The following is a 25,780-nucleotide window of genomic DNA, read 5'->3' on the forward strand; positions in this document are numbered from 1 at the left end:
TATCTTCTCAAAGAACCAGCATTTAGTTTTATTGATCTTTGTTATTGTTTCCTTCATTTCTTTTTCATTGATTTCTGATCTGATCTTTATGATTTCTTTCTTTCGGCTAACTTTGGGTTGTGTTTGTTCTTCTTTCTGTAATTGCTTTGGTGTAAGGTTTGGTTGTTTATTTGAGATTTTTCTTGTTTCTTGAGGTAGGATTATGTTGCTATAAACTTACCTCTTAAAACTGCTTTTGCTGCATCCCATAGGTCTTGGGTCACCATGTTTTCATTTTCATTTGTTTCTAGGTATTTTTTAATTTCCTCTTTGAATTTTTTCAGTGATTTCTTGGTTATTTAGTAGTGTATTGTTTAGCCTTCATGTATTTGTATTTTTTACAGATTTTTTTCCTGTAATTGGTATCTAGTCTCATAGCATTGTGGTCAGAAAAGATACTTGATATGCTTTCAATATTCTTAAATTTACCAAGGCTTGATTTGTGACCCACATATGATCTATCCTGGAGAATGTTCCATGACCACTTGAGAAGAAAGTGTATTCTGTTGTTTTTGGATAGAATTTTCTATAAATATCAATGAAGTCCACCTTGTTTAATGTGTCATTTAAAGCTTGTGTTTCCTTGTTTATTTTCATTTTGGATGATCTGTCCATTGGTGAAAGTGGGTGTTAAAGTCCCCTACTATGATTGTGTTACTGTCAATTTCCCCTTTTATGGCTGTTAGTATTTGCCTTATGTATTGAGGTGCTCCTATGTTGGGTGCATAAATATTTACAGTTGTTTTATCTTCTTCTTGGATTGATCTCTTGATCATTATGTAGTGTCCTTCTTGTCTCTTGTAATAGTCTTTATTTTAAAGTCTATTTTGTCTGATATGAGAATTGCTACTCCAGCTTTTTTTTGATTTCCACTGGCATGGAATATCTTTTTCCATCCCTTCACTTTCAGTCTGTATGTGTCCCTAGGTCTGAAGTGGGTCTCTTGTCGACAACATATATACAGGTCTTGTTTCTGTTTCCATTCAGCCAGTGTATTGGCTGGAGCATTTAATTCATTTACATTTAAGGTAATTATCGATATGTATGTTCCTATTCCCATTTTCTTAATTGTTTTGGATTTGTTTTTGTAGGTTTTTTTCCTTCTCTTGTGTTTCCTGCCTAGAGAAGTTCCTTTAGCATTTGTTGTAAAGCTGGTTTGGTGGTGCTGAATTCTCTTAACTTTTGCTTGTCTGTAAACGTTTTAATTTCTCAGTCGAATCTGAATGAGATCCTTGCTTTGTAGAGTAATCTTGGTTGTAGGTTTTTCACTTTCATCACTTTAAATATGTCCTGCCACTCCCTTCTGGCTTGCAGTGTTTCTGCTGAAAGATCAGCTGTTTGCCTTATGGAGATCCTTTTGTATGTTATTTCTTGCTTTTCCCTTGCTGCTTTTAATATTTTTTCATTGTATTTAATTGTTGATATTTTGATTAATATGTGTCTTGGCGTGTTTCTCCTTGGATTTATCCTGTATAGGAGTCTCTGTGCTTTCTGGAGTTGATTGGCAATTTCCTTTCCCATGTTAGGGAAGTTTTCAACTATAATCTCTTCAAATATTGTCTCAGACCCTTTCTTTTTCTCTTCTTCTTCTGGGACCCCCCATATAATTTAAATGTTTGTGCATTTAATGTTGTCTCAGACGTCTCTGAGACTGTCCTCAATTCTTTTAATTCTTTTCTCTTTATTCTGCTCTGTGGCAGTTATTTCCACTCTTTTATCTTCCAGGTCATTTCTCCATTCTTCTGCCTCAGTTATTCTGCTATTGATTCCTTCTAGAGAATTTTTAATTTCATTTCTTGTGTTGTTCATCATTGTTTGTTTGCTCTTTAGTTCTTCTAGGTCCTTGTTAAACGTTTCTTGTATTTTCTCCATTTTTTTCCCAAGATTTTGGATCATCTTTTCTATCATTACTCTGAATTCTTTTTCAGGTAGACTGCCTATTTCCTCTTCATTTTTTTCTTCTGGTCGGTTTTCACCTTACTCCCTCATCTGCTGCATATTTCTCTGTCTTCTCATTTTGCTTAACTTATTGTATTTGGGGTCTCCTTTTCACAGGCTGCAGGTTCTTAGTGCCTGTTGTTTTTGGTGTCTGCCCACAGTGGATGAGGTTGCTTCAGTGGCTTTTGTAGGTTTCCTGGTGGAGGGGACTGCTGCCTATGTTCTGGTGGGTGGGGCTGGATCTTGTCATTCTGGTAGGCAGGACTGTGTCCAGTGGTGTGTTTTGGGGTGTCTGTGAACTTAGTATGATTTTAGGCAGCCTCTCTGCTAATGGGTGTGGCTGTTTTCCTGTCTTGCTAGTTGTTTGACATGGGGTGTTCAGCACTGGAACTTGTTTGACGTTGGGTGGAGCTGGGTCTTAGTGTTGAGATGGAGATCTCTGGGAGAGCTCTCACCAATTGATATTACATGGGGCCAGAAGGTCTCTGGTGGTCCAGTGTTCTGGACTCAGCTCTCCCACCACAGAGGCTCAGGCCTGACACCAGGGTGGACCACCAAGACCCTGTCAGCCACACGGCTCAGAAGAAAAGGTAGGAAAAAAAGGAAGAGAAAAAATAAAATAGAATAAAAAAACAATAAGAGAAAAAAAAAAAAAGAAGGGAGAAACCAAATCAATAAACAAATCCACAAAAAATAATAAGCACTTAAAACTAAACTAAAATAAACATAAAAATCAGAAACAAAAACAAATCTGTCACAGACAGAAACCCCAAGTCTACAGTTGCTCCCAAAGTCCACGACTTTAATTTTGGGAACATTCATTGTCTGTTCAGGTATTCCACAGACACAGGGTTCATCAAGTTGATCGCGGGGATTTAATCCGCTGCTCCTGAGGGTGCATGGAGAAATTTCCCTTTCTCTTTTTTGTTCGCACAGCTCCTGGGGTTCAGATTTGGTTTTGGCCACGCCTCTGCGTGTAGGTCACCCTCAGGAATCTGTTCCCAACCCAAACAGAGGGGGTTAAAGCAGCGGCTGATTAGGTCTCTCTTGCTCTCTCAGACTGGGGAGGAGGAGGGGTACAGTAGTCATAATTGGAATGTGGGTTGAGCCTGCAGTTGCAGAGGCTGGCGTGACATTGCAACAGCCTGAGGCACGCCATGTGTTCTCCTGGGGAAGTTGTCCCTGGATCTTGGGACCCTGGCAGTGGCGTGCTGCGCAGGGTCCCATGGGGGGTGTGGGTAATGACCTGTGCTTGCACACAGGATTCTTGGTGGCAGCGGCAACAGCATTAGCATTTCATGCCCATCTCTGGGGTCCTAGCTGATAGTCATGGCTCATGCCCGTCTCTAGAGCTTTCTTAGTCGGTGCTCTGCCTTCTGTGGGCAAATGGGGAAGGAATCCCCTCTCCTCCTGCACCCCAAAAAAATGGTCTCTTGCCTCTTAGGAAGGTCCATACTTTTCCCCTGACTTTCTCCTGGCTAGTTGTGGTGTCCTAGCCCTCTTCAGGCTGTCTTCACGCAGCCAACCCCAGTCCTCTCCCTGGGGTCTGATCTCCGAAGCCCGAGCCTCAGCTCCCAGACCTGACCTGCCCCGGCAGGTGAGCAGACAAGCCTCTCAGGCTGGTGAGTGCTGGTCAGCACCGATCCTCTGTGAGGGAATATCTCTGCTTTGCCCTCTGCACCCCTGTTGCTGTGCTGTCCTCCATGGCTCCGAAGCTCCCCCCATGCCCATCCCCCATCTCCACCAGTGAAGGGGCTTCCTAGTGTGTGTAAACTTTTCCTCCTTCACAACTCCCTCCCAGAGGGACAGGTCCCATCCCTATTCTTTTGTCTCTGTTTTTTCTGTTTTTCTTTTGCCCTACCCAGGTACGTGGGGATTTTCTTCCCTTTTGGGAAGTCTGAGGTCTTCTGCCAGCATTCATTAGGTGTTCTGTAGTAGTTGTTCCACATGTAGATGTATTTCTGATGTGTTTGTGGGGAGGAAGGCGATCTCCTTGTCTTAGTCCTCCACCATCGTTGAAGTGCATAGGCTTCTCACTGCAGTGGCTTCTCTTGTTGTGGAGCACGGGCTCCAAGCATGCGGGCTTCAGTAGTTGTGGCACGTGGGCTCAGTAGTTGTGGCTCGTGGGCTCTAGAGCGCAGGCTCAGTAGTTGTGGTGCACGGGCTTAGTTACTCCATGGCATGTGGGATCTTCCTGGACCAGGGCTTGAACCCGTGTCCCCTGCATTGGCAGGCAGATTCTTAACCACTGCACCAGGGAAGCCCAGAGCAAATGCTTTTAAATTTGATGAGATCTTTTTATGTTTATATCTATGATTCATTTTAAGTCCATTTTTCTGAACAGTATGATGTGAGCATTGATGATAGTTTGTCATAAAATGATACTCAGTTGTTTCAGCATTGTCTGTTGAAAAGACTATTTTCTTTTCTTATTGAAATACCTTGGTTATCTTTCTTGAAAAATCAATTCATCATATATATGTAGGTTTATTTGTACACTTTTTAGTCTACTACATTGATCTGTTTATCTGTTTTTACTCTCAGCACCAACACTGTCTTAATTACTGTAGCTTTCTAGTGAGTCCTAAAATCAGGTAGTTTAAACATCACATAAATTAAGTATTATGTTGGTTTCTGTTTTCTCATTATTCTGTACCAGGAAGGTGATATAACTAGAGCTTACATATAAAGAAATGCAAGCATCAAGACCAGAAGGCAGTATTTGTGCTCAAGCAATTAATTAATGTTTTTTTAGATTACTATCAATATGATAAAACAACAAATAAAAGAATTTTTAAAATATTCTAGAGAACTCAAAGGGCCTCTGTTGTTGAAAACGGATTTAGATTACACTCGTATCAACAGAACAGCATTTCAAAAGGTAGTTATCCATATGGAATGGTTAGCCCTTCCTTGCACTGATCTGATTCTGCAATATGCTAATTGCTTTGTAAATCTTCTGCTCACCCTTATTAGATGGTCTGAATTGTAGTATGAAAATCATTCACAAATTTGAAAAAAATACAGAAAAAAATAATACCACTTTATAATTTTTTATCACACTTCCTCAGTATTTGCCATAAAATTTCTATGAACTAAATGAATTTGAACCACTACCCTGTCTTTTACTTAGAAAATTGCTAATGTGTCTCTGTTTCCTTATCTGTAAAATAAAAATAATAAACCTGGCCCATAAGATTGTTGTAAGGACTAAGTGAGAAAGCATTTGAAAATTTCTGTAAGTAGAAGATGCCAGAAATATTAGTTTCCTTCCTTCCTTGACACCAATGAGTAAGTAATAGAAAAGATGCTTTAGCTAATTTTGATTAGAAATAATCATGATTTTGTCTCTATAGATTCATAAATGGATGCACTTTAAAGTTTCATTTAAAAAATTATTTTAAAGTCTTTATTAATTTAATGGCATAGTAGAAAAATCTCACAGATATAAGCTCTGTTTTTGGTATTCACCCCTTTGGTACTGTGTCAAACACTTTCCAAAGTACCATTTAACTCACTCAGTGGAGGTCGATTGCATGAATAGCCTGCTGTGGGTTTTTCTTCCTTTCACATAGTTAACATTGATTGGGAATAAGTGCTTCAGATAGTTTGGATGATGTAGTGTAAGACAGAATAGTAATCATTTAACCATGGCATAAATTCAATTATTATTGTGTCTTATATCATAAGGTATAATTAGGCAAAAATTAGCTTATGATTTCAGTTGATATAATTACAGTGGTAAAGGAAATATTATAATGTGTGAGTTAAGTATGGCGATTATTTTTTCTGGATTTCTATGTTTTGATTCTCTGTTATAGTTTCTACTTCCCATAAGCAGTTTTCAGTCCCCTCCTGCCTTTTAAAGTCACAATACAAACTTTTTCATGCAATTTCACATAATTTTATTTTCTATGAAAGAGCAAACGGCTCAGGAAGGAAAAGAGTACTGCAATATCAGCCTTCAGATGGTGTGGGCAAAACCATCAGGAACTTTCTTTTCAGCTGTGCTTTGACTTCAAATCACTTAAATTCTTCCTGAAAATAATTTTTTTCAACATACCCATATAATGTGAGCACCATCTATATTGAAAATGTTGAAGCCTAATGTAGTTAGGAGAATAAAACTCCTTAAGTAGTTAGGAGAATAAAACAAGATGATGTTTCTGATCATTTATTATTAATATTCAAAAAAATATTCATAAGGAATAGCCAATAGGTAGATGGCATTTTGTAGTCTTTGATTAAGAAAAGAGGCAGATGAGTTGAAAGTATCTGCGTTGCATTTCTAAGCTTCCTCGGTGTTCTTAACTCCTACTGATTTTAAGTGTTGGAATTGCCAGCACATATAAAGATGCGTGTTTTAAGCTGCTGATTTGCTAGAGTCATTTAATATCCTAGAGTTTGAAAAATGACAAAGGAAATTATCTAATATTAGTTAACAGGTATTTTTGGTTTAAACATAATTGCTACATTTTTTAGTGGCATCTTTTAAAAAGCCTTCCCTTGTTTATTTAATACAGTTTTCAATGTATTACTACAAACTTTAAATACCAGAAACACAGCATAAAATATGTTCTATGTTTGTCTGTCTTGAAATTCCAATCACATCTGAATAAACATTTTCTCTTTTTCTAAAATCATTTGATGGAATGCAATCCACTGAGTTCTGATTCACTTCAATGTACTATCACAACCTTGTTTTTAGAGGTTGATGTCCAAGAACTAATGTCCCTTAAGAGGCTCTTTTATTTGTTTTTTGGCAACTGTTTCCCTATTGGATAAAAAGTTGAAACTCTTTTGACTAAAGGACATTTACCATAGACTAAAAAACTGTTTGGTTCCTATTCAAACCTAAGAAAATTAATTATGAGGTCAGACCTAATTCTGTTATTTATTTGGCAATAATAATAATACATCAAATGAATGCACCCTTTATTTGGATTTTAATGTACTTTTGGAAGTATTCCGTTTTTTAAAAGTCTGCACATTCCCTTTTTTGTTGTTGTGATTATGGCCATTTTGTGATAAAGAAATGAAAGCGTTGAGTTGTTTGTGGTCCCATAGTCTCGATTAGTGGAAAACTGTCCGGGTCTTCTGATTCTCAACTCGCCTTTTTCCACAAGACTTCACTGCCAGTTCTGACCTTCACTCATTTTGGTTGCATGGTTTCCTTTTCATGTCCTCAAGTAAGCAAGGGTAATGCGGCTCTCTGTGTTATTGCAGCTGAGGGAAGTGAAGTGAAGGGGTCACCGGGGTCGAGATGACAGCGGAACTCTTACCGTTTGCTCACCAGGCTGCTGCTCAGCCCTTCCCTTCCTGCTGCCTTTGAAAACACACTTCTTGAAAGTAACTCCTTCTATTTCAAGCGTTCAAAGGTGGGCAAATCTTGTGGATTTTTATCAAACATAAAAGGATCATCAGCTTCATATGAGCAGTTTGCAAAGGGTAGTGAGAGAAAAGAATGTGCATTAATGTGTCTCTTACGGGCATTCAGGATGTGGTGACAGTCAATGAAATGATCACACGTAATTAATAAATAGCTACATAGGTGAGGGAGTTAACTAATGGATAAGCGGGTGATTAGTGGTTACCCCATTTTCCACTGTCTGAATTATTGATAAAAATGGTGTCTCTATAAATACAATGTGAGAGTGTATTAAAATTCCTCCACAATCCCTTTCAACTCTAAAACTGTATTGTTAGGGAATTGTTTTATAAAACCAATAAAAATCAGAATGTGTTGACAGAATTGACTTATTTAGAATGAACACTACAAGGACTTGTAAAAGAAATGTATGTTATTCTGAATATGAAGCTTTGACAAAAGATAAACTAAGAGTCATCAAAGGGAAAAAAATGTTGTCTCAACCAAAAATGAGTCACTTCCCATAACCTTGTCTGTTGGATTTTAGAACTGGGGGGTGTCTCTCACTTTTGGGTGGCAATATAGAAAGCAGCAATTTTGTCCCAAGTGATTTCTTTTCCAGAAAAATACAATTCAAATATGTTTGCCTAATAAAATCACTGCTGATAAGAGTATAATATACCATACCATTGTAGTACTTAATGAAATTATGTTTTACTAACACGCTAGAAAATCTCAATAACTAAACACTCATGTGCGATATCCTTTACAATTGAAGTCCTGTAACTTTGAACTTAGGCATGTTTAATACAATTCAAGCAAAAAGTATTGCTTTTACAAAGAACAACATCTCTGTACACATTCATGGTACTTTGCAATTTAATTTTTTCCATATGTAATATTTAATTAATTATTTATTGAAGTATAGTTGACTTACAATATTATAGTAATTTTAGGTATATAACACAGTGATTCGATATTTTTATGGATTATACTCCATATAAAGTTATTTTAAAATATTGACCATATTCCCTGTTTTGTACATTACATCCTTATACTTTATTTATTTTGTCTAGTTGCTTGTATCTCCTAATCTCCTACCCTTATCTTGCCTCTTCCCCACCTCTCCCCTTTGGTAACCACTAGTTTGTTTTCTGTATCTGTGAGGCTGTTTCTGTTTTGTTATATTTATTCCTTTGCTTTATTTTTTAGATTCCACATGTAAGTGAAAAATACACTCTTTGTCTTTCTCTGTCGGACTTATTTCTTATATAATATTTTACCAAACTATTAGAATATAAGTGCTGTGGAAGACAGACGTTTATTAAATTCACTGCACAATCCAAAGTAAAACTCACTTTTCTTCCTGCCCACTCCCCCATATCTATATTTTTGTCCAAATCATTCAAATAAAAATATTCAGGCTGAACTGAAGTTAAACAAGAGATGTAGATTGGGGAGGGCTGACAACCAGCAGCCTCTGTCTCGGCATCATTCCTCACATTGAAGTTCGTGCTCTACACTTCATTCAGATAAATGCCCAAAGGTGCAATTTCTAAGTTGTATGGTAGTTACATGGTTAGTTTCATAAGAACACTGCCAAATTGTTTTCAAGAGTGGCTGTATTATTTATATGCCTACCAGCAACGTCTGAGGTGATTGTTTCCCAGATCCTCATGAGCATTTGATGTTGCCAATATTTTAAATTTTAGCCATTCTGATAGGTATGTAGTCATATCTCATTTTGGTTTGAATTTGCATTTCCCTAATTGCTAATGATGCTGAACATCTTTATGTCTTATTTGCTGTCTGTATATGCTCTTCAGTGAAATGTCTGTTCATGTCTTTTGTCCATTTTCTAATTGGACTGTTTTATTACTGTTGTTTGAGAGTTCTTTATATATCCTAGCTATTAATCCTTCGCTGGATATGTGTTTTGCACATATTTGGGCTCAATCTGTAGCATGTCTTTTCATAAAGGTGTTTGAACACACAAAAAGTTTTTAATTTTGATGTGGTCTAATTTATCAGTTTCTGTATTTATGCATCATGCTTTCGGTATCACGTCTTAGAACTCTTTGTCTACCCCTAGATTCTAAAGATTTTCTCCTGTGTTCTTTTCCCAGAAGTTTTATAATTTTACATTTAAGTTTCTGAGCCATTCTAACTTAATTTTGGTACAAGACATAAAGTTCAGGCTTGAGGTTCGAATTATTTTACCTTGGATGTCTTATTGTTCTAGAACCATTTGTTGAAAAGTCCTCCTCCATTGAACTGTTTTCACATCTTTGCAAAAAATCAGTTGGCAGATTAATATTCCATGGTATGGATATATCATATTTATTTATCTAGTCATTTGATGGACATTTGAGTTGTTTCTGCATTTTGGTTACCAATAATAATTCTGCTATGAACATTGGTGTGCAACTGTTTGTGTGGACATATCTTTTCATTTCTCTCGGATATATACTTAGGAGTGGAATTAATGGGTCTCATGGTAACTCTATGTTTAATATTTTGAGGAACTGCCAAACAGTATTCCAAAGTAGCTGTACCATTTTACATATTGATGAGCAATGTATGAGGGCTCCAATTTCTCCACATCTTTACCAATGCTTGTTGTCTGACTTTTTTCATAACAGCTATCCTAATGGATGTGAAATAATATCTCGTTATGGTTTTTATTTGCATGTTCCTAATGAGCATCTTTTCATGTGCTTATTGGTCATTTGTGTTTCTTTGGAGAAACGTCTATTCAGATCCTTTGCCCATTCTTTTTCTTCTATTCATTGTTCTGATTTATTTCTTAAAATTTATTTATTTATTTTTCATTTTATTTTATTATTAATTTTTAAATATCTTTATTGGAGTATTTTGCTTTACAGTGGTGTGTTAGTTTCTGCTGTATAACAAAGTGAATCAGCTATATGTAAACATATATCCCCATATTCTCTCCCTCTTGAGCCTCCCTCCCCCTCTCCTTATCCCACTCCTCTAGGTCATCACAAAGCATCGAGCTGATCTCCCTGTGCTGTGTGGCTGCTTCCCACTAGCTATCCATTTTACATTTGGTAGTGTATATATGTCCATGCCACTCTCTCACTTCGTCCCAGCTTACCCTTCCCCCCGCCCATGTCCTCAAGTCCATTCTTTCCGTCTGCGTCTTTATTCCTGCCCTGCCCCTAGGTTCATCAGTATCGTTTTTTTAGATTCCATATATGTGTATTAGCATACAGTATTTGTTTTTCTCTTTCTGACTTACATCACTCTGTATGACAGCCTCTAGGTCCATCCACCTCGTTACAAATAACTCAATTTCATTTCTTTTTATGGCTGAGTAATATTCCATTGTATATATGTGCCACATCTTCTTTATCCATTCATCTGTAGATGGACATTTAGGTTGCTTCCATGTCCTGGCTATTGTAAATAGTGCTGCTATGAATATTGCAGTACATTTATCTTTTTGAATTATGGTTTTCTTACGGTATATGCCTAGTAGTGGGATTGCTGGGTCATACAGTAGTTCTATTTTTAGTTTTTTAAGGAACCTCCATACTGTTCTCCATACTGGCTGTATCAATTTACATTCCCACCAACACTGCAGGAGAGTTCCCTTTTCTCCACACCCTCTCCAGCATTTATTATTTGTAGCTTTCTGATGATGGCCATTCTGACCGGTGTGAGGTGATACCTCATTGTGGTTTTGACTTGCTTTTCTCTAATGATTAATGATGTTGAGCATCTTTTCATGTGTTTGTTGGCAATCTGTATGTCTTCTTTGGCGAAATGTCTATTTAGGCCTTCTGCCCATTTTTGGATTGAGTTGTTTGTTTTTTTGATATTGAGCTGCATGAGCTGCTTGTATATTTTGGAGATTAACCCTTTGTCAGTTGCTTCATTTGCATATATTTTCTCCCATTCTGAGGGTTGTCTTTTCGTCTTGTTCATGGTTTCCTTTGCTGTGCAAAAGCTTTTAAGTTTCATTAGGTCCCCTTTGTTTATTTTTGTTTTTATTTCCATTTCTCTAGGAGGTGGGTCAAAAAGGATCTTGCTGTGATCTGTGTCATAGAGTGTTGTGCCTATGTTTTCCTCTAAGAATTTTATACTGCCTGGCCTTACATTTAGGTCTTTAATCCATTTGGAGTTTATTATTGTGTATGGTGTTAGGAAGTGCTCTAATTTCTTTCTTTTACATGTAGTTGTCCAGTTTTCCCAGCACCACTTATTGAAGAGGCTGTCTTTTCTCCATTGTATATTCTTGCCTCCTTCATCAAAGACAAGCTGACCATATGTGTGTGGGTTTATCTCTGGGCTTTCTATCCTGTTCCATTGATCTATATTTCTGTTTTTGTGCCAGTACCATACTCTCTTGATTACTGTAGCTTTGTAGTATAATCTAAAGTCCAGGAGCCTGATTCCTCCAACTCCATTTTTCTTTCTCAAGTTTTCTTTGGCTATTCGGGGTCTTTTGTGTTTTCATACAAATTGTAAAATTTTTTGTTCTAGTTCTGTGAAAAATGCCATTGGTAATTTGATAGGGATTGCACTGAATCTGTAGATTGCTTTGGGTAGTAGAGTCATTTTCACAATGTTGATTATTCCAATCCAAGAACATGGTATATCTTTCCTTCTGTTTGTATCGTCTTTGATTTCTTTCATCAGTGTCATAGTTTTCTGCATACACGTCTTTTGCCTCCTTAGGTAGGTTTATTCCTAGGTATGTTATTCTTTTTGTTGCAGTGGTAAATGGGAGACTTTCCTTAATTTCTCTTTCAGATTTTTCATCATTGGTGTATAGGAATGCAAGAGATTTCTGTGCATTAATTTTGTATCCTGCTACTTCACAAAATTCATTGATTAGCTCTAGTAGTTTTCTGGTGATATCTTTAGGATTTTCTACGTATAGTATCATGTCATCTGCAAACAGTGATAGTTTTACTTCTTTTCCAATTTGGATACCTTTTATTTCTTTTTCTTCTCTGATTGCCATGGCTAAAACTTCCAAAAGTATGTTGAATAATAGTGGTGAGATTGGGCACTCTTGTCTTCTTCCTGATCTTAGAGGAAGTGCTTTCAGTTTTTCACCATTGAGAATGATGTAGCCAGACTCATGAGGAAAAAAGAGGGAAGAAGACTCAAATCAACAGAATTAGAAATGAAAAAGGAGAAGTAACAACTGATGCCACAGAAATACAAAGGATCATGAGAGACTACTACAAGCAACTATATGCCAATAAAATGGACGACCTGGAGGAAATGGACAAATTCTTAGAAAAGTACAACCTTCCAAGACTGATCCAGGAAGAAATAGAAAATAGGAACAAACCAATCACAAGTAATGAAATTGAAACTGTGATTAAAAATCTTCCAACAAGCAAAAGCCCAGAGCCAGATGGCTTCACAGGAGAATTCTATCAAACTTTTAGAGAAGAGTTAACACCTATCCTTCTCAAACTCTTCCAAAATATAGCAGAGGGAGGAATACTCCCAAACTCATTCTACGAGACCACCATCACCCTGATACCAAAACCAGGCAAAGATGTCACAAAAAAAGAAAACTACAGACCAATATCACTGATGAACATAGATGCAAAAATCCTCAAGAAAATACTAGCAAACAGAATACAACAGCACATTAAAAGGTTCATACACCATGATCAAGTGGGGTTTATCCCAGGAATGCAAGGATTCTTCAGTATACACAAATCAATCACTGTGATACACCATATTAACAAATTGAAGGATAAAAACCATATGATCATCTCAATAGATGCAGAAAAAGTTTTTGACAAAATTCAACACCCATTTATGATAAAAACTCTCCAGAAAGTGGGCATAGAGGGATTCTACCTCAATATAATAAAAGCCATATATGACAAACCCTTTGCCCATTTTAAAAACTTGGGTTATTTGTCCTTTTATTATTGAGTTGTAACAGTTCTTTACATATTTTGTATCCATTTCCTTTATCAGATATATTATTTCCAATTATTTTCTCCCATTTATGGATTATCTTTTTGTGCTCTTGTGATATAGTTCACAGCACAAAAAGTTTTTATTTTTGATGAAGTTCAATTTATCTAATACTTCTTCTATCTCTTGTGCTTTGGTGTCATATCTCTGAAGTCTTTGCATTATCAAGGTCATGAAAATTTACTCCTGTATTTTCTTCAAAGAGTTTTATAGTTTAGCTCTAACGTTTAAGTCCATGATCATTTTGAGTTAATATTTATTTATGGCATAAAAAAGGGTTACAAATTCCATTTTTTTTCTTTTTTTTTTTGCATGTGGCTATCCAGCTTTTTCAGAACAATTTGTTGTAAAGACTTTTCTTTCTCCATTGAATGTCTTGGCACCGTTGTTGAAAATCAATTGACCATAAATGTAAGGGTTTATTTCTGGGCTCTCAATTCTATTCCATTGATCTAAGTGTCTATCCTTAAGCCAGTACCACACTGTGTTGATTATGGCAGTTTTGTAGTAAGCATTAGAATCGGGAAGTGTGATTCCTCCAACTTTGTTCTCCCTTCTCAGAATTGTTTTGGATATTCTAGATTCCTTTCAGTTATATGTAATTTTATGATCCGCTTGTCAAATTTCAAAAAAAAGAATAAAACAACTGGGATGTTGAAAAAATTGTGTTGAATATGTATATCAATTTTTGGAGTATTGTCTTCTTAACAATATTAAGTCTTTGCCAATTGAATTTTTAATTAATTAATTAATTAATTAATTAATTTTTGGCTGCATCGGGTCTCTGTCACTGCATGCGGGCTTTCTCTGGTTGCAGTGAGTGGGGTTACTCTTCGTTGTGGTGTGCAGGCTTCTCATTGCAGTGGCTTGTCTTGTTGCACAGGCTCTAGGCGTGCAGGCTTCAGTAGTTGTGACATGAGGGCTCAGTAGTTGTGGCTCACGGGCTCTAGAACAGAGGCTCAGTAGCTGTGGTGTATGGGCTTAGTTGCTCTGTGGCATGTAGGATCTTCCCGGACCAGGAATTGAACCTATGTCCCCTGCATTAGCAGGTGGATTCTCAACCACTGCACCACCAGGGAAGCCCACCAATTGATTTTTGACAAATGTGCTAAGGTAATCCAACTAGGAAAGTCTGGTCTTCTCAATAAGTAGTGCTGGACCATAGACCTAAATGCAATAGGTAAAACAATGACACTTCTAGAATAAAACACAAGAGAAAATCTTCATGACCTTAGGTTAAGCAAATATTTCCTAAATATTATATCAAAAGCATAATTTGTAACTTGGACTTGAACAAAATTAAACGACCTTTAAATGACACCATTAAGAAGTTGAAAAGACCTACACATAGGGAATACTACATGGACTTTTTTTTTTAACATCTTTACTGGAGTATAGTTGCTTACAATGGTGTGTTAGTTTCTGCTTTATAACAAAGTGAATCATTTATACATATACATATATCCCCATATCTCTTCCCTCTTGCGTCTCCCTCCCTCCCACCCTCCCTATCTCACCCCTCTAGGTGGTCACAAAGCACCAAGCTGATCTCCCTGTGCTATGCGGCTGCTTCCCACTAGCTATCTATTTTAAGTTTGGTAGTGTATATATGTCCATGCCACTCTCTCACTTTGTCACAGCTTACCCTTCCCACTCCCCATATCCTCAAGTCCATTCTCTAGTAGGTCTGTGTCTTTATTCCCGTCTTGCCCCTAGGTTCTTCATGACCTTTTTTTTTTTCTTTCTTTCTTAGATTCCATAAATATGTGTTAGCATACGGTATTTGTTTTTCTCTTTCTGACTTACTTCACTCTGTATGACAGACTCTAGGTCCATCCACCTCACTACAAATAACTCAATTTCGTTTCTTTTTATGGCTGAGTAATATTCCATTGTATATATGTGCCACATCTTCTTTATCCATTCATCTGTCGATGGACACTTAGATTGCTTCCATGTCCTGACTATTGTAAATAGAACTGCAATGAACATTGTGGTACATGACTCTTTTTGAATTATGGTTTTCTCAGGGTATATGACCAGGAGTGGGATTGCTGGGTCGTATCGTAGTTCTATTTTTAGTTATTTAAGGAACCTCCATACTGTTCTCCATAGTGGCTCTATCAATTTACATTCCCACCAACAGTGCAAGAGGGTTCCCTATCTCCACACCCTCTCCAGCATTCATTGTTTGTAGATTTTTTGATGATGGCCATTCTGACTGGTGTGAGATGATATCTCATTGTAGTTTTGATTTGCATTTCTCTAATGATTAATGATGTTGAGCATTCTTTCATGTGTTTGTTGGCAATCTGTATATCTTCTTTGGAGAAATGTCTGTTTAGGTCTTCTGCCCATTTTTGGATTGGATTGTTTGTTTTTTTGATATTGAGCTGCATGAGCTGCTTGTAAATTTTGGAAATGAATCCTTTGTCAGTTGCTTCATTTGCAAATGTTTTCTCCTTTTCTGTGGGTTGTCTTTTCATCTTGTTTATGGTTTCCTTTGTTGTACAAAAGCTTTTAAGTTTCATTAGGTCCCCTTTGTTTATTTTTGTTTTTATTTCCATTTCTCTAGGAGGTGGGTCAAAAAGGATCTTGCTGTGATTCATGTCATAGAGTGTTCTGCCTATGTTTTCCTCAAAGAGTTTTATAGTGTCTGGCCTTATATTTAAGTCTTTAATCCATCCGGAGTTTATTTTTGTGTATGGTGTTAGGGAGTGTTCTAATTTCATTCTTTTACACGTAGCTGTCCAGTTTTCCCAGCACCACTTATTGAAGAGGTTGTCTTTTCTCCACTGTATATTCTTGCCTCCTTCATCAAAGATAAGGTGACAATATGTGTGTGGGTTTATCGCTGGGCTTTCTATCCTGTTCCATTGATCTATATTTCTGTTTTTGTGCCAGTACCATACTCTCTTGATTACTGTAGCTTTGTAGTATAGTCTGACGTCAGGGAGCCTGATTCCTCCAGCTCCGTTTGTCTTTCTCAAGATTGCTTTGGCTATTTGGGGTTTTTTGTGTTTCCATACAAATTGTGAAATTTTTTTGTTCTAGTTCTGTGAAAAATGCCAGTGGTAGTTTGATAGGGATTGCATTGAATCTGTATATTGCTTTGGGTAGTAGAGTCATTTTCACAATGTTGATTCTTCCAATCAAAGAACATGGTATATCTCTTCATCTATTTGTATCATCTTTAATTTCTTTCATCAGTTGTCTTATAATTTTCTGCATACAGGTCTTTTGTCTCCTTAGGTAGGTTTATTCCTAGGTATTTTATTCTTTTTGTTGCAATGGGAAATGGGAGTGTTTTCTTAATTTGACTTTCAGATTTTTCATCATTAGTGTATAGGAATGCAAGGGATTTCTGTGCATTAATTTTGTATCCTGCTACTTTACCAAATTCATTGATTAGCCCTAGTAGTTTTCTGGTAGCATCTTTAGGATTATCTATGTATATAGATACTGACTTTTTATCTGTTTTCTCTAATACATGCTACTTTTCCGTGTATTTCTCTGAGTCAAAGGAAGACTGGTTCCTTTGTAGTGCCTGTTTTTTAACTCTCTCATTATTCTGTGTTTTAGTCATTGCTATGCTTCATTTGATCCTGCATGTATATATTCTTGTTTGACTCTTTCTTGCCCATCAGTTCCCTTAACACAGATTAATTCTTATTAATGTTTAAACAATGTTCAACACAGCTATATTCTAGCCCCTTATAATAAATATATTCTGTTATCCTCTCATTTTTGTAATCATGGGCATGGTTTGAGTGGGAAATGTGATCTGTATGTTCATATAGGATTAATAAGGCCAGTTTTCACAGGTGACTGTTATGCTTTGGATTGTAACTGTAGTCTTTTTCCAAACACCTGTCATTATAGTCACTACCCAAGTATCCATCACAATTGGAACATGCCTCCTGGGTACATATTTTGCCTGAAGGCTTTGCTTAAAAAATGCAACTCAATAAAATTTCTTATGGCTACAGGGCATTCAGTTCTGTTGGCAACAGTGATTTTCCACCTATTATGTACTGCTTATGACTGAGTTTAAGTGAATCTCTACATGTTTTTTTCCTCTTTAGTTACACCATTCCATTTTTATCCTCAGTACTACAAGTAAATTTATCCTACTGCCAGTATTTTTATATGTTCAAATCCATAGTAGTAGCTTATTTTCTAATGTAAGACATTTTACGATAGTAGACTAGTAATGATAATGTTCAAGGATACTGAATAAGTCATAGAGGAAGAGGCTTCAATATAACATTTTTCTTTTCAATAAGCAATATAAAATAAAAAATATATAAATTGTTTCTTTCATTGTATTCTTATATTCTTAAGGTTTAAGTTACTTTATGACATAATTTTTTAAAATCTTAGCTGATTTTTACTGTCAGTTATATCTGTAATTTTGGATATTATTTCTTAAGAGGCTAACCTTGCATGGCAGGAGAACACCATAGCCATGACTTAAGGTAAAGGTGGGATTCAAAACGGTGGCTCCTGGTTATAGTTTATTTGTTACAACTAGGATGATGTCAATAATGTTGATGATGATGACTTTGCTGTGGGGTGATTGTGAGCATGTTGCTATGCTAACGCATGCCAACCTGGAAACTCTTTTTCAGAATTACAGAGCTTAAAACAATATTCTGGAAACACAGCTATAAAATAGACATCACCAATCACCAGAATAATTCAGTGCATGCTGTATATTAAAAGTTTAATGTTTCAGATGGCAACATTTTGGATATGCTTTTATATACCTCTCTATTTACTAAAGTTAGCTAAATTAAACTTTCATCAGCTACTTTTCTTAAATCAATAGACAATTCCATCCTACCAGGTCTGATATGAGGTCATTTCATTTCAGTGTGTACCTCATCAGAAAGAGAGGAGAGTTGTAAGTTTAGTCGTTATCAGTTTATGATACTATGCTGGTAAATGCTAACTTTATCTCCCCATTTTGCCGTGCACCATTCTGGGGTCTGAGCATTATGGGTGGTTGTTTCTACTGGCTGTACTGTCATCCAACCACTGTATTGTTACATCTCTCTTAAAACATATCTTGGTAGTGACTCTAAAAAGTTCCGTGTTTGCTCAACAAAGAGAAAATATGAAGTATAAAGAAAATCCTTAAGATATGGCATTTTTTTGTATGGAACACTTACATGTAACAAATAGTTGGATATTTCTCTTTTTATTATTATTTTTTCAAATAGATCTTTATTGGAGTATAATTGCTGCACTATACTGTGTTAGTTTCTATTGCACAACAAAGCAAATCAGCCATGTGCAGACACATGTCCCCATATCCCCTCCCTCTTGAGCCTCCCTCCCATCCTCCCTATCCCACCCCTCTAGGTCATTGCAAAGCACAGAGCCGATCTCCCTGTGTGTGCTATGCTGCTGTTTCCCACCAGCCAGCTGTTTTACATTCAGTAGTCTATATATGTCGATGCTACTCTCATTTTGCCCCAGCTTTGCCCTCCCACCCCATGTCATCAAGTCCATTCTCTGTCTGCCTCTTTATTCCTGCCCTGTTACTAGGTTCATCAGTACCATTTTTCTTTTTTAAGATTCATATATATGCGTTAGCACACAGTATTTGTTTTTCTCCTTTTGACTTACTTCACTCTGTATGACAGACTCTATGTCCATCCACCTCACTAAAATAAAGCAATTTCGTTTCTTTTTAAGGCTGATAATATTCCATTGTATATATGGGCCACATCTTCTTTATCCATTCATCTGTCAATGGACATTTATGTTGGTTCCATGTCCTGGCTATTGTAAATAGTGCTGCAATGAACATTGTGGTGCATGTGTCTCTTTGAATTATGGTTTCCTCAGGGTATATGCCCAGTAGTGAGATTGCTGGGTCATATGGTAACTCTATTTTTAGTTCTTTAAGGAACCTCCATAGTGTTTTCCATAGCAGTTGTATAAATTTACATTCCCACCAACAGTGCAGGAGGGTTCCCTTTTCACCACACCCTTTACAGCATTTATTTTTTCTAGCTTTTTTGATAATGGCCATTCTGACTGGTGTGAGGTGATACCTCATTGTAGTTTTGATTTGCATTTCTCTAATAATTAGTGATGTTGAGCATCTTTTCGTGTGCCTCTTGTCCATCTGTATGTCTTCCTTGGTGCAATGTCTATTTACGTCTTCCACCCGTATTTTAACTGGATTGTTTGTTTTTTTGATATTGAGCTGCATGAGCTGTTTGTATATTTTGGAGATTAATCCTTTGTCTGTTGTTTTATTTGCAAATATTTTCTCCCATTCTGACGGTTGTCTTTTCATCTTGTTTAGGGTTTCCTTTGCTGTGCAAAAGCTTTTAAGTTTAATTAAGTCCCATTTGTTTATTTTTCTTTTTATTTCTGTTACTCTAGGAGGTGGTTCAAAAAAGATCTTGCTGTGGTTTATGTCAAAGTGTGTTTTTCCTATGTTTTCGCTAAAATTTTATAGTGTCTGGTCTTACATTTAGGTCTTTAATCCATTTGGAGTTTATTTTTGTGTATGGTGTTAGGTAGTGTTCTAATTTCATTCTTTTACCTGTTGATGTCCAGTTTCCCCTGCACCACTTACTGAGGAGGCTGTCTTTTCTCCATTGTATGTTCTTGCCTCCTTTGTTATAAATTAGGTGCCCGTATGTGCATGGGTTTATCTCTGGACATTTTATCCTGTACCATTAATCTATATTTCTGTTTTCATGCCAACACCATACTGTCTTGATTACTGTAGCTTTGTGGTATAGTTTGAAGTCAGGGAGCCTGATTCCTCCAACTCCATTTTTCTTTCTCAAGATTGCTTTGGCTATTCAGGGTCTTTTGTTTCCATACTAATTGTAAGATTTTTTTTTTCTAATTCTGTGAAGAATGACATTGGTGTAAGTGTGGTGTTAAAGTCTCCTACTATTATTGTGTTACTGTCGATTTCTCCTTTCATGGTTGTTAGCATTTGCCTTATGTATTGAGGTGCTCCTATGTTGGGTGCATAAATATTTACAATTGTTATATCTTCTTTTTGGATTGATCCTTTGATCATTATGTAGTGCCCCTCCTTCTCTCTTGTAACTGTCTTTATTTTAAAGTCTATTTTATCTGATATGAGTATTGCTACTCTGGCTTTCTTTTGATTTCCATTTGCATGGAATATCTTTTTCCATCCCTTCACTTTCAGTCTGTATGTGTCCCTAGGTCTGAAGTGGGTCTCTTACAGACAGCATATATATGGGTCTTGTTTTTGTATCCATTCAGCCAGTCTGTGTCCTTTGGTTGGGGCATTTAATCCATTTACATTCAAGGTTATTATCGATATGTATGTTCCTATTACCATTTTCTTAATTGTTTTGGGTTTGTTTTTGTGGGTCTTTTTCTTTTCTTGTGTTTTCCGCTTAGAGAAGTTTCTTCAGCATTTGTTGTAAAGCTGCTTTGGTGGTGCTGAATTCTCTTAGCTTTTGCTTGTTTGAAAAGCTTCTGACTTCTCCATAGAATTTGAATGAGATCCTTGCTGGGTAGAGTAATCTTGGTTGTAGGTTTTTCTCTTTCATCACTTTAAGTATATCCTGCCACTCCCTTCTAGCCTACAGAGTTTCCACTGAAAAATCCGCTGATAACCTTATGGGGACTCCTTTGTATGTTATTTTTTGCTTTTCCCTTGCTGCTTTTAATATTTTTTCTTTGAATTTAATTTTTGTTAGTTTGAGTAATATGTGTCTTGGTGTGTTTTTCCTAGGGTTTATCTTGTATGGGACTCTCTGTGCTTCCTGGAGTTTGGTGACTATTTTCTTTCCCGTGTTAAAGAAGTTTTCAACTATAATCTCTTCAAATATTTTCTCAGACCCTTTCTTTTTCTCTTCTTCTTCTGGGACCCCTATAATTCGAATGTTGGTGCGTTTAGTGTTTTCCCAGAGGTCTCTGATATTGTCTTCAAGTCTTTTCATTCTTTTTTCTTTATTCTGCTCCTTGGCTGTTATTTCCACCATATTGTCTTCCAGCTCACTTATTCGTTCTTCTGCCTCAGTTATTCTGTTATTGATTCCTTCTAGTGTATTTTTCATTTCAGTTATTGTGTTGTTCCTCTCTGTTTGTTTGTTCTTTAGTTCTTCTAGATCTTTGTTAAACATTTCTTGTGTTTTCTTAATCCGTTCTTCCATTCTATTTCTGAGGTTCTGGATCATCTTTACTATTATTGCTGAATTCTTTTTGAGGTAGATTGCCTATTTCCTCTTCCTTTATTTGGTCTTGTAGGTTTTTACCCTGCTCCTTCATCTGTGACATATTTTTTTGCTGTCTCTTTTTTTTTTTTTTTTTAGTGGGATTGTGTTCCTGTCTTACTGGTTGTTTGGCCTGAGGCTTCCAACACTGGAGTTTGTAGGCTATTGGGTAGAGCTGGGTCTTGGAGCTAAGATGAGGACCTCCATGAGACCTCACTCCAATAAATATTCCCTGGGGTCTGAGGTTCTCTGTTTGTCCAGTGGTTCAGACTCGGAGCTCCCATTGCAGGAGCTTCAGCCTGACCCAGGGTTCATGAACCAAGATCCCACAACCCACGTGGGGTGGCAAAAAAAAAAAAAGAACAATAACAAAGTAAAAAATACAATTAGACTAGGCAACCAACAGATATGTTAGAAAGAATGTAAAAAATATATATAGGTGAATCAACAACCAGAAGGTACATCAGTACCACAATAATGAAGAAGAGGAGGAGGGAAAAGAAAAATAAAAAAAAGAAAAGGGGGGAGAAGGCTGTGGCTGTGGAGGGTGAGGCCTAAGCAAGGATAAGGTTTGGGTGGTGGGTGGAGCCAATGCTCAGGACCCACAGGGCTGGAATAGGCCCTCGGGGGTGTGGGGCGTGGGACTTAGGCTCAAGGAACATAAGGGGCCCAGGCATGCCCCCCACCCTGATCTCAGAGGGCCGGGGACCTCACCTGGGAGCCCAGCAGGCTTCCTGGGCTTGAGTGAGCGGTGCAAACACCTTCCTCTCCTCTCCTGCTCCTCCGGTCTGGGGTCTGGGAGGGCCCCTCCTGCCTGTCTCTTCTGATCTCCCCAGCCTCCCTCCTATGCCCCCAAGGACCCACGTGGCCTGGAGGGGGGTTTGGAGGGCAGGGGACAGGCCTGGGAGCTCAGCAGGCTCCCCATGCTCAAGTGGATGGGGCAATCGCCCTCTGCTCCTCCTAGTTGGATATTTTGAACCCTTATTAATAGTTGAATACATTGTTTTTAACTAAGATCAAAGAGTCATACATTAAAGTTAATATAAACGGAGATGGATTGTACTCAAGTATATTATAAAATTCTGTTTTTTATTAAAGGAATACTAAATATAACCACGGATTTTCTACTCTGTGTTTAAGAAGTCTGATTTTAGTTAGAACAATTAGTCTCACGAGACCCCCTCCCCTATGTTGGTGAGAATGCTGGACAGTTGAACTAGTGCTGGGATTTGGGTCCCAGAACTAAAGAGCCTGAGTCTTACATTTATTCACAGTCAATAATGTTGACAATACTGATGCCTCATGACACAGTCTAGAGTAGCAGAATAAGGTTAGAGTGAAAAAGTATAATATTAGCCAATACAATGAATAATTATTGAAAAATATTTGTATTTGACCACAAAAATTATACTGCAGTATTCTTGCATTTTAATCTTGAACACAGTTATTCCTCTACCATGTAGGATTGAGGTATAATTTGAGTTCCATTATATACATATTTATTTCTTTAACAACTTGTTGCTATGAGAATGGGTTAAACCAATAAATGATGAGGCTTGAGAACTTGACTTCCTTAAACCACAAATATATAGTATACAATAAATTTTGAACAATCATAATATTTTATAACTTGAATACATTGTCTTATCACAAAAATATTCATTGTAGAATATTTAGAAAAAAAAATTAAGCAAAAAAAAATCCCTGAAATCACTCATAATCCTACTACCCAGAGATAAACACTGTTAACCTTGTCCTCTATGTCATTAAAGTTTTAAAATATGCACCCAAACTTCTCTAACACAACTGGAATTGTTGTGTAAATGTTATTACATCCTACTTTTTAAAAAATTTGATTAAGTTTAAGTATCTCTGCACCTCCTTTGTCTTTGGGTAGAGATGTGGGTATGGTAACCTCTCCAATCTTTCTGGCTTTGGCCTTCACTTTCTTCATAGAACCTTAAGTCTAGGTCAAATTGTTATGTCTGTATATTCTAGTGGTGACTCCCCTTTATTCCTAAGATGATATTCTGCATTCCGTGCCACATGGTTCCTTGTATCACCATGTCCTGCTTGTACTATTGTCGTATCCCACCAACTTGTTGGAGAAATTACTGTGCCCATCAGGCTTCTCTATTGTTCCACTGGGCATTGCCACTGATGTCATGGGGTCTCACGGGGCAAATTATATGGGAAATTCAATGGTGCAGCATGAAAACCTGCCTTTGCCCTCTTTATGTTATGGTCTGTTAGAGGATATTAAATGAATACTACAATACCCCAGTGTTGCAAGAGGGAAATAGTAAAACAAACTACTAAAAATAAAATAGTAAAAATAATAAAACAAATAGTAAAAGAGTAAAATGCAAACAGATACTTAAAACGACTATGTTTTAGTGTACTATTAAATGGTACATGATACAAATCACATGTATCATCAGGCCTTGTGGAGTTGGAGGCACCTGCTGCTCCAAGGTGCTCGAGGCTCCGGCTCAACACAACAAAAGATTGTGAACAGAACACACTGTGTGATGTGAAGAGAGTGACTGTATGTGAAGACAAGAAGATGACACAGGAGGATTTACCTCAATTCAATTCTTCCTATAAAATCTCCCCCTGTCCTCCAACACTGTAGCCCAGATGTCTGAGGATGTCATCTTGCTCTTGACCTTTTTCACATGGCCTTTCCCTTGGGGGTTCAATGAGAATATTAAGGGGACTTGAGCTTCCTCTAGAGTGTGCCTCAGTTAACGTTGACCTTAAACCTTACCTGGAAAAGGCTCAAGTGGTGATTTGGAGGCCCGCTTAAATAACATTTTGTTCTTAAGTGCTTTCCATGGATATCTGCTAAAACCTGTATATAGTTACTCGCATTTCTCCTTCCAGGAGACCAGGTTCCTGATGATAACGATTATTGGGTTCCTGTTTAAAAATACATTTCCCAAGCTTTTCCCCAGAGATTGGCGTGCAACAGGTGTTAAGAAGCATTCCAGGAGACACGGATCATCAGGCAAGTGTGTAAAACATTTTTCTCACAATTCTTATTACTTTCCTTTTGTTTATAGACCTCCTCAGTTTACAGCCCTGGCTGGATTTTAGAATCGCCTAGACCTTGCTCCCAGATATTCTAGTTTAATTGGTCAAGAGTCGGACCTGGTCATCGAATTTTAAAAAAAATTCTTCAAGTGATTCTAATAGTGAGTATTGCCAACCATTACCTTAGGAAATGCAAATGTCAGATTCTTTGTAGCCATAGCAATTGTTCTACTGTGAGTATTCTTTGAAATATCTAATATAGATTTTTTAGACTGTGGAGACTGCCTTTAAAGTTGAAATTTCTCAGGCAGATTGGAAGTTCTTTAAAAAAAATGATTTTCAACGTTTTTCAAAAAATAAATTGCTCTTTTATTCATCCCTCATACCTAAACATGTTGGGTTTCAAATTATCTTTGTTTATCTGCTATGCCTCCAGTTTTAAAGGAAAATTGGTCATGTTTGTTTGCTTGTTGTGTTTTTAAGTATGAAACTATATGATTAGATCCATTTTAGGATTTGGGAGACGAAAACATTTTTGAAATAGCTGCTATTTAGGTTGCAGGAGGCATAACTTAAAACAGGCAAACCCACAATGAGGTGAATTGAGGACTGAGTTTTTCCACTTGCTGTTATTGGGACCAAGTCAACATCTGTCCAGTTTGAATGAGCCCCATGGATGTATTTGCTCTGGCATTGCTAGCCAAACTAAGTCTACCACTTTGGCCAAGAAGCTAACTACACTTATTCTTACTCACTACATTTATTCTTACCGGTTGACAGTTTTATTTGTGATCCCTATTTAAAATGGAGAAATTGAGCCCAGCCCTTAAGACTTTGGCTTTGGCAAAACTGCTTTGGGCAAGATACAGAAGGCTAAAGAAGGAGAGACTGAAACTTTTCCTTCGTAAACCTTTCCTCTGTAAAGTTGGCATGCTGTAACCTACTAAATGGTGGGTGAGTTCAAGCACCGTGTTCAGTGCCAGCATGAGCTAGAATTTCTTTACCAGGGAGCACACTGGCTCCTTGTCACTCACGGTGTCAGTACTTTTCAGTCACATATCCCAGAAGAACCTTCTTAAACTTTTGAAGTTTTAGAAATATCAATTTGTGGCTTTGGTTTATGTGTTGGGAGCCATATGTGGCTTCATAGGTGCTTGTAGCTGTTTGCAAACTTTTTGTGTTATAGGACAACTTT

General features: G+C 37.1%; 1 long non-coding RNA gene across 1 annotated transcript in view; it reads right to left on the reverse strand.

Moving 5' to 3' along the window:
• Positions 1-25,780, reverse strand: part of LOC309660204 — a 417,957-nt gene that overhangs the window by 178,270 nt on the left and 213,907 nt on the right. The window lies entirely within an intron of this gene.

Source organism: Balaenoptera physalus (genome assembly GCF_965194825.1).
Source record: "Balaenoptera physalus genome assembly, chromosome: 4".
Taxonomy (NCBI): Eukaryota; Metazoa; Chordata; class Mammalia; order Artiodactyla; family Balaenopteridae; genus Balaenoptera; species Balaenoptera physalus.